We start from the raw sequence: 11,289 nt of genomic DNA, 5'->3' as shown, positions 1-11,289 counted from the left end.
AGAAATTAAATTTTATCTATCTTACTACCTTCATATAAGGATAAATTATACAGTAAACCTGTTTAAAACGGCCGTCTACAAAACGGAAACCTGCGAAAACGGACAATTGTAGCCAGTACCGTTACATTGACTGTAATAGGTTCATTTCTGTATTTCTTCTTTGAATTTTAATATATATATATATATATATATATATATATATTATCAATGTTTACCGCATATGCAGGTAATTTACTTAGAAAGGTTACTGAATCTAAAAAATTATTCAATGAAAATTTAAGTACTTGTAATGAGCAAGTATATGAACAGTTCAATGCATAAAAATAATAATAAAGGAAAAGGAATGAAGAATTAATAGATGTTTGTTCTAGTGCATTTTGTTACAGATTTATTTAGTTTGATATTTTTTTAATGAATTGAAAGTATATGAACATCCGAAACAATCGAAAATGAGACGAAATTTTTAAGAAATCGCAAAGGTGAAAGGTGATTGGTTACTCAAAATTTAAAAATTCAAATTTAAAAATAACGGTCGTTTAACATTAAATACGTTATAATATGCTTTCACGTAGTGAAACTGTGCCCATAAACATAATTAATCAACGCGAGTGCCTAGTTCCTAGTTACCTGAGTAACTCGTTCGGTGACAGCATTCACTAAACGAGTTGATACCACGTGATATTCTCAACACTGCTGATGTAACTCGAGACTAAAACACTACAAAGAGACTAAGCACATAAAGATGAGAATTCGAATTGATTATGTAGAAAGAAAAACAATCGTAACACAATTTAAACGTAGATGCTCTTTCATAAAAGTGGTCTACATATTACACAGTAGCGTAACCAGATGACCAAGGGGCCTGAAGTACAGAAAGGAGCTGATAAGTACAGAACATACACATGAACAGTAAATTCTTACGTATTGAGTACAACCATTGTTATACAGGGATGAATGTAGGTTTGCAAGGTCTAATTCAGACCCGCAAATATCAGTTCTAGTTAGGCTGCTGGCCTACAGACTAAACATTTAATAAATCAGATAAAAAGTTTAAGTGTCTTATTTAATTATGCAAAAAATTATTAATTCTTTTCTACAAATTAAATTTATAATCATTTTGGCATAAAATTTAATGTTATGCTAATTTATGCTAACGAGAAGAAAGTTTCCGTTTAACATAACTTTATATAATTAAAGTCTATATATAAATCTTAATAGTGGGCGAACTACTCACGATTTGGCAAGTGGAATATTTAATTTGCATTAAAAAAAATATAGTAATAATTTATATTGATATTCATGTTTCATTGTTAATCACGAAAGTAGCCTTCAAGTAATTTTGAACATAAAGATTAGGCAAAAATGGACTAATTTTTGTAAATTTCAGAAATTAACAATTAATAAAATTAAAATTTTAACTTATTAATTGATAATCCGAAACATAAAAGTAAACGCCAAATATATGAAAACAAAATAAATTTTTTTTGGCGTATCATTTTGTCATTACTTAATTACTAAATTAAGTAATGACATAAAATAAATTAAAAAAATCAAAAATAGAAGCCCATTGGAGAATTCAAAATACGTCAGAAGACTCTTGAAGCTAATTTGACAGTTCAAAATACGTCACGAAAAAGCTGAAAGCTCATTGGAGAGTTCAAAATGCGTTACGAAAACAATGATTATAAGAGAATTCAGATGTCAGAAAACGTGGAAGCTCGTTAATTAAAAACTTTAAAATACAGTACAATCTACACCAGATTGTCAAATTGAGATTTTCCCACAAATAGGGATTTTATGTAAATTAGGAAGGAGATGATAATGAAATTTTGTGGAAAATTTGTATTTTGAAGGGAAATTGGAAAATGCATAATTTTTTATTGTCTGTTTTGTTATAACGGAGAAAGTCTTCAGACGCTACTATGGCGGTTTTGGCGCTGCAAGCAAACACTTCATTTGTACTCGTGCTATATAGAGATCTTAACGATGCAGGGGATCCTGCTCAATGTAGTCCTTATTCCAAGGATATACAACCTGAAAGAGGCGAACAGTGTGCTCAACGATCATGATTGCTGTGATGCTTCTCAAGTAGTGTGATACTTATCCTTCGAGGCTTCGTAACTTTCCACGTGTTCAAGATAAACCATACTATTTAAGTGTTGCCACAAAACTGTGTTTCGTTGCTTGCAGCGCCAAAAGGTAGCAACTTTCGATACTAATTTGTGTACGTACGTGTACGTGTCGGAAATTTAAAACACGTCACGAACGTATTTTCAATTTTCCCATATTTTTCCAACTTTTGTGACATAATTTGAAATTATTTACAATTTAAATTTTTAAAAAAAATTTTGTTATTAATAATTCAAAACACGTCACAGGAGTCAATTCGATAGTAGAATAATAAAAGTTAAACGAACATATAGGGTCAAAAAACCAATTAATCGCCTTCACGTGACAATAAAAGGAAGTAAACATCCCACTTTAATTACATCCCCCTTTATTTATTAGATAAAATCTTATCAAGTTTTTGTCGTTTAAGATCGAACACACTTTCTCGTGACGACGTTCACTAGCCAGTGTTTAATCTAAACAAAGGTAACGTCGAAGAGAATCGAGGTTAATGTATACGAGATCAGTGTACTGGAAATTGAAATTCGATTATGGTTTTTGTGTTGTCGTGTTATTTTATACAACTCAATAACGTCACAATACAACTACGTACAAAGTGGTGACATTAAACACATAAATTTCGTGTATTGCCATATAGCGACAGTTGAATACACAGGAAATATTTTAATATTGTGACTAATATGGCATCATTTTCTAACGTCTCATCATGGTTTTCCGTATTGGAAACATATTTTAGAGAAGAATTTCGATACATATATAGGATTACACCTATTCTATTTATTTTTTCATAAACAATATGCCTTAGTCATAACCATAAAAATAACAATAGAATAATTACTTGTTTTAAGAAACCCCGACGTCACATTTCTAATACAATATATTACGATTAAATTGTACTTTAATGTCGCTACGTATTATTCATCTGTTAAATAAGCGGAAAGACAATTTTGTGCCTCGTTACCTCACAATTGTCAAACATCTATAGTACAGGAGATTGTACAACAGATCAATTTCTTTGACATCCAAACAACAATAGGCATATAAATAATGGCAAGCATTTAATAAGTGTTCAACAATTACGAAAACCGTGCCATGTATCCAAATGTCGTCAGGAAGAATGGCATGGAAAAATCTGCAGAAAATCGTACAGAAAAATAACGTCATATCCGGTACGGTTTCAGATGGATTTGGGTTAGAATATGACTCAAAAGCTCGAATTTCTTGGGGATATTTTTTGTAGATTCATTCAATTTACATATGAAATACCCACAGTAAATCTATTCTTATTCCGTACTCACTTCATAGTGTTGCTGATAGTATGACGTGATACAAATTCGTCCAGTGGGACAATTTACTAAACGATACGCTCCCAAAACATTCAACCCGCCATAGTCTGGCACGCACGCAATGAAAGTTGAGTATATAATCCTATAATTGCCGACGCTTCTAAAAAATCCAATTCGTGACTATGAGATTAATGTCACTATGTGATTATTTATTTATTTATTTATTTCTGTATCTTCGTGAATATAATTATAAATGCTACAAACTTACGAGAATAAAATCATAATTCGCAAAGAGTAGTGATTTGATGAAAATTCGCAAAGCAACAATCGAGTTTGACAATTCAGGAAAACAATATAATATATGACTTAATGATGCATTTTAATTAGGCTGTTTATGATGTGTTAGAATTATAAAGGAAAAAATCAAAATATCTTCCTTAAGAGAAAATAATGAGATTTCTCTTAAATATATTTTTAATGAAAATGTGTGTTAAATTAATTAGATTTAATTAAATTTCACTTTACTATTCCATTTAGCAAAACGTAACTTTGACGTAGCCACCAGAGGGCCAAACTTTCTAATCTTGGCCATCTGGTGGTGGGTCGTTGTATAAAAAACTGCGATGAAGATTAATATTATTATTATTTACCCATATAATTTATTCAAAATGGTGGAAGTTTTCCCGTTGTAAACAATACACCAAATCATAAAACAGAATATATGATTTGAAAGGAAATACAGTATATACAGTTTGCAACACTCAGAATGATGCACTCTCTTTAAACACGAAATTATATTACATGAAAGAACTAAGAAATCAAGTGTCCACCATCGTATTACCAGTGTTTAGTGGTAGCGGTTTTATCCACTCGGCCACTGGCGGCACAAATGCGAAACAGTAGAAGAATCCTTTCGTATAAAGAATGCCACTATGTTCAATATTTCACTTGTAGTTTTTTCCCAATTTAAGTATTTTCTAATCAAGACATAAGCTTTGCAAAATTATTCACCCTCCTACTAAATAACAGCGACACATTGTTATTGGATAAGACGCTATGTTAATTAAACCAGGAACTGCATCATTTTACTCGTTGCATAATTTGCATAATACCAACAGAAACTTTTTTGGTTGAGGGTCGGGTTTCCTTCACGTAATTAGAGGCAGTTTCTCGTAGAAAGTCTTCCCACGAGGCACTCCTATTGGCAGATCGCTTACGTGTTGCGTTGTACGAAGCCAAACTTAACGAATTTAAGTGTATTGATCGTTCTCAGTGTTGCCAATTGTATAAATTATGCAAATTTTAAATTAGTAACGGCAACTTTTTTGCCCATTTTTATTGACAATTTAGTTCCATAAAGTTTATAACTTACCTTAAACTTTACGTCGTTCTGTTCCCTCTTAAATAGCTGCAAGTATAACATATTTATTGTATATACCAGTGTTTCCCAAACTTTTTGGTCCGCGACCCCCTTTTGCACTTAAAAATTTCAAAGACCCCCGAAGAATGAGTATATGTAGAAAAACATCCCGGAGGGAGGGGAGTTAATTTAAATTCAGGAGGAGATCATTTCTTTTGTTTAATTAATCTATGTTGAAATTTCTTTCCGTTGCGTGTCGCTTTGCGTTGAATTTTTGTCAATGTTAAGACTAACGAAATTTTTTTAAAAATTATTTCTTTATTTTCCACAAACAAAATAAATATATTGAAAAATATAAAAACAAAAAACATTATATTTCGGAAGTTAATCTAGTCTCAAAACGATATGTCGGGCCCCGTCCCTCACCACCCGGTCGCCCCATTGTGGGCCTGGCCGAACCCTAATGGGCCTACTAAAAGAGGCCCTCTTAGTGCCCACAGGGCGGAAAGAGCTAAAAAAAAAAAGTCTCAAAACGTTCTGATTCAGCACAACACAGTCCTCAGAAAAACAAGCAAAACTTACCACTCACGATGGGAAAAAGGTCTCGTTCAAATACTGGCGCGTCCTTAAGTCCCTCTCATGGTCGCGCCAGTGTTGCCAGCTAAAAACGCATATCAACTAAAATAATATCGGAGTATCCCAAGACATAGCCAAATATTGTGGCGCCACAGCACTAGCGGAAATTCGAATTTGCCGACTGAAACGCTTTCGGTTGATCGGTTTTCGGATACGACGCTCTACTGTATTTCTAACTCGACTTGCCTACAGACGCAACGCTGCTAGCGAACACCGTTCCAAATGACAACGCTGTTCTATCATAGTTTAGGCGGAGAGTGGAACTCGGGGATTCCCCAATAGCGCACAAATTTATGAATATTATATTTAGGCTCGTATTTAAATATTTATATTGTTTTTATTATTTATATATGCAATTTATTTAAGTAAAAATTATTTTATATATTTTTTTATTTCTATTATTTCTAAACATGAATCCATAGTAAATTTATAAAATATTTGAAAAATATTGATCTGGCATCAATTTTTCAGCGACCCCCAAATATTTTTCACGACCCCCTTGGGGGTCGCGATCCCCACTTTGAGAATCACTGGTATATACAGTAATGCTTGTAAATTTTTACAGTATCTTACGAGAAAAATGTCTACCCAAACGATCGGTTCGCCCTCTTGTGGTGAAAAACGAAAGTTTAATAAAATTATGGAAATTTCAATAAAACTTTTCTTTTCGCCACAAGAGGGCGAAGCAATCATTTTGGTAGCGATTCTCTTGTGGATATTACGTTTTATTTTATACGCCATATTTGAAATTGAATTACAGTATTTTTGTCTTTGTTTCTCTCGAATTTTCTTGTTGGTTTTTTAAATTTTATTGTAAACTTTATCTTTCTATCTCTTCATTTCGTATTTCTTTGTTTTATCTCCACAAGATTTGTAATTTTTAAACATGGCCGCAATTTATATATCGTTGACTCTCAATACAACGGGCTAATAGGGGAGAAGCGGTGGTCCCCATAATGATAATTATCTATTGTATTCGACGATGTCACGGTCAACTATTAAACGAACTTTATACGAGATATGACAAGAGATACAAATAATTTGTATTGTGGTAAACACAAGGAAACAAGCGCCACAAGCAGAGAGATAAAAACAATAGTCTACGCGCTACTTTCTTATGGCCATTTCTTATGAAATCCTTATATCGAGGTCGGTAAAATCGAGTCAACAGCGAAACAACTTGTTGGCATATAAACAAATTTTATCAATATCTTAGTATCTTGATACAAAACCCTCTGCTTTGTTCTGTAATACATAAAAAAAGTATAGTGTCATTATATTACTTTATATACGAAATTAATCACACAGACATCCAGGAAAATATACAAGCTTATGTTTTGACAATAGATTTTAAGTACGATGAGCAAAGTTTAGGCGTTACAATCCACGTGTTACATCCACAAACCTATCAAATTTTCAAAATACAGGTATCGTGCTGTGCCTTGAAATGCAACAACTGTCATATTTGCTATTTGGAAAAAGAAGGAATTCAGTTTGTGGGTCTGTCTGTAAATTCGTCACCGTTTATTCAGCCGGCAGTGTGCATGAGGTATTAATTTGAATTTTTATACAGCTACAGTATGTAAACGGCCTGTTGGAGTGAAGGTTTTTTTCAAGCTTTTAATTTTGCACACTCATGATTGATAAATTGCTTAAAGGACATCATTATTTCTTTATTAAAAGTTAGAAACGAATTAAAGCATGTTTTCTTCATTGCATTAATTTTTAAATATCAGAGTTTTTTGAAATATAAGCATACATTCCTGTTTGCATCGAAAAAAGGCAATAAAAGATAAGGTGATCTGTGGTATCTTCTACCAAAGAAAGGAAAAAGAGGATGGAGGTGCTCGATATCTTATATCAGAGTAAGGAAAAAGGTGATGAACTCAGTATTTGTATTAAGTAAGGCAATAAAACGTAAATCAAGTGCTCAGTACACTTTAATAAAGTAAATCAATAAAAAGATGAAGTGCTCAGTGTCAAAGTATGGCAAAAGAAGGTAAACGACAAATCTAGCAAAATAGCCTTATATTTAATATAAACTATTTATGCGATATAAGGTAAATCTACGTTCAAACAAAGAACCTTCTCAAAAATTTGGTTATGTAACTAAGAAAGTGTCATATCCTTCATGCCTTAGCAGATTCATGAGATATTGTTGTAGATATATAAAGTTTCTATCTTATCCTCTGTGATAATACATCGAAGATCTAAATAAGTAAGAGCAAAGATCGATTAAACACCAAAAAAAAAAAACAAAAAAAAACTGTTAAAGATCGCGTGACTCCATAAAAACTTTGGGAACAGGATACACACCCATTCAACATCTATATTTGTATCAAACACATTGGTTATTCTTAGAAAAATTGTAAATAAAACTTATATCCGGTCATAAAATTAATGGGCAATAAGGTTGTTTTAAGGTTAATATAAGGTATTGTTTCTTTTCGTTTTTTATATTTAATAAAATTTATTTTCTTCTAAAAATACTCGATAAAAAATTTAAATTCGAAAATTCAAAATACGTCATCGAATATCGTAAAACTGATTGGCCGATTAATTCGGAAATTCAAATTTCAAATTAACCGTCGATTGTGTAATACATTGTTAGAAATATTACTCAGTTACTTTTAAATTATCTGACGTCAGATTAGCCTGATACATTAATTGGATAAACTCTTTTTTTTTTTAAATTTAAATGAGCTTGAGGGGTGGTTTTATATAAATCCCAATTGTTAAATTAGTTATTTCCTGTGACGTAACCAGGAATTATGTGGCAATAAAATGTCCAGAAAACGGTGTTTGTGCCAGGTTCATTACCTATCAGGATATCAAATCTTGACTTGTGAAGAGGAACGATTATTGGCACGGCAACCCTCTAAATCTCATTATTTGTGTTTCCCAATTTAGAGGAAACTGATAACCATCGCAGAAATACCCCCGGTGTTTCCGTTGATTACGTATAGAAATACAGTACAACCTATCCAAAACGGAACCTGAGTAAAACGGAAAAAATATTTGGTATTAAAATATTCTGTGATTCCGGTTTACGCAGGTTTCACCTAATCTTAAAACTTCTGGCTGAAAAAAGTGATCGTTTGACGTAACGTTACGTCAGAAATATCTGTTTGCACAGACTTCGATTGTCATACATCATCTGTTCTAAAAATGGCACCGGTGTATCGAATGGTAACTAAGAAGTGTTCGTCCGGCCCCTGGTATGACTCACAATATTTTCCGAGCAAACAGCTGTTGATCCCTAATGTTAGATAGCGACGTTATTGAAAATCGATCTGCACCACGTTTCAACTGGTTACAATTGTGCTAACTTGTTACTCTCTCACAATTCATCGCAGAGTAGTGTCAAAACTATTGTTTTCTGCGTTATCGCTCGAATGCGTGTGTACTTTAGTATCACACCAACTGTTAGTTTGTGAAATAGTAAGGCAAAGTCACTGAGTGACGTACAAAACAAGTCTCTAACACTGGAAACTTTTAAGGTTCTGTACAGTTGAATTGATAGGCATTCATAATAATGTACTGTACAGTACAGTACATCTATATTGTCTTATAATTACGGATTTTTCTCGTATAATTTATATCTATTGCTACGTTAAAAGCATTAAAGTTAAACAATTTCAAGTGTACATTCTTACTGAAGTAGATTATTGAATTAATATAAAATGTACTTACAATACTTTTTACATTTTAATATTATATAATTGCACAGTATACAATTGTTTAATGTTATATAATTCAGTATTGTACTGTACTGTACATTACACAAAAAACAATAGACACATGTTCGAACGAGGATGAGCTCCTTAAATGTACAAATGTACATCGAAACACACTGAAAATATGATTTGATACTATGCAACTATTGGGACACACGCATAATACATATCTGAATAACACGATTTGATGCTCAAGCTTAACTCGTACATAAAAGTTATGTACTGTACACACGAATTCACACTCCCTGGTGTAAAGCAAGTTCTTTTTATTTATTTTTTAAATAATAAGAAACACTTTTAGCTAATATTGTCACACGATATCGTCTAACCAATGAGTTTTAAACGGCCATAAGTCAGCTTCAAGGACAAAAAAAAAATGACAAATAATCCATCTTCCATTAAGTCAGTATGCAATGTAAACATTTTGCAGCCTTATAAAACACTAATTTAGTTTCATTCTGGGTCGGTCTGTTTGTCTGTAAGTACAGTGAATCAATGTATATAAGGATTCTTTTTGATGACATTAACTTAAATAATGCTTAATTTTACGTTCTGGATGAGGGATAATGATTAAATTGTCGTGTAAATCATGCTGATAATCGACAGTAAATCACTTAATATAAAATAATAATTTTTACGTCATTGTTAAATATTATATTAATAAATTGTTATATTTATCAAGTAACTTCCCTGTAGGTAGCGAATGTCTTGTCGATAGCGAGTTAATAAGCATAACTTATGCTAATTTATGCTAATTATCACTTATTTCTTAATATAAATTATCATCTGGAGTAGATGTTAACGTAATTAACTTGGATGATAATTAAGATAACGATTGTCGTTAACGCCAAATTTTCCTGGTTTTCAGGAAATTTATTCATTTATGCGCATTATGCTAATTTATGCTAATTATATTTGACGTAATAGAGTAATTATCTCGTCTTTGGCACGAAAGTAGTAACTGGCACAAGTGGTGATCTACCTACTCTTCCCAGTGTTAAAGTACACTAGAAGTGGGCCCACAATGACGAATTCATTGTCAGATGATTTGCATAAATATTAAATGAATACATTTTAATTTTAATTAAATATAATTAGACACTATAAATAACTTAAATGTATTCACTTACTTGTGTAGGCCACACATTTCTACACACAGCGTTACGGACAGACATTCTATCCATGACCTAAACAAAAACTACACAGAACCTTGCACCTGACGTCTTACAATAATAAAATGTTATAATTTGTGAAGTTTCTTGTCCGTCTATAGGTCTGCACGTTTGGATTTATCTGTTGATAGAATTTATAGCCCGAAGTAACCTTAAATTGCATTAATTTATGCAGATAATTTCATTAGGCGAGCAAGAAAAATGCAGATACACGAAGGGGGCGAGGGGGGAAGAAATTGGAAGTAACAGCAGATCGAAGACCCGGAAAACGTTAAACGTGAGCAGCATTTTAATTAGCGGAATATGTTTGGTGTTGTTTTTTTTTTTATAGGGACGAGCTATCGATTCACCTGTTTACAATCTATGAAACTTGTTTTATAGGAAGATGGAAATTTGCCAAGTAAATGGAGAAAAGGAAATCGATGTTCTGTAGATGACGAGCGTTACAACTAGGTTAAATTCTGTATTATTTTTTGAACAGGGGCCAACTACTATGTTGAGAGAATTGCAGAAATGCCAGAACACACAGCGGTCTGCAAACTAATACTGATATGTAGCACAGTGAATGCACGATGATTGAAAGGTAGGAGCTTCTAGAACTGTAGCAACAGAAGTGCTGCATATTTTGCATGAAAATACACTAATTCCGGTGTTTTTATAACGCTAAACACAAAAGACAAACAATAAGTTCAATATAATTCAATAAACACAACGCACGCCCCTTAAACTGCATCAAAGTGAAGAGAATTTTATAAAGAATCCTTTTTAAAATTGTAAAATACGGTAAAACCTGCGTAAGCCGGAATCGAACGGTGCCGAATATTGTTTCCGTTTTAAACAGGTTTCTTTTCAACGTAGAAAGTACACTATTTCGAAGAATTTTTCCCGTTTAGGCAGGTTTCCGTTTTATACAGGTTCCGTTTTGGACAGATTTTTACAGTATTCATTTTTTAAAAATTATTTAAGTG

The sequence above is a fragment of the Centruroides vittatus genome, unplaced genomic scaffold (genome assembly GCF_030686945.1).
Source record: "Centruroides vittatus isolate TY-2023 unplaced genomic scaffold, ASM3068694v2 contig_193, whole genome shotgun sequence".
Lineage (NCBI taxonomy): Eukaryota > Metazoa > Arthropoda > Arachnida > Scorpiones > Buthidae > Centruroides > Centruroides vittatus.
The sequence above is the reverse complement of the archived record's forward strand: the minus strand, read 5'-3'. Positions refer to the sequence as shown.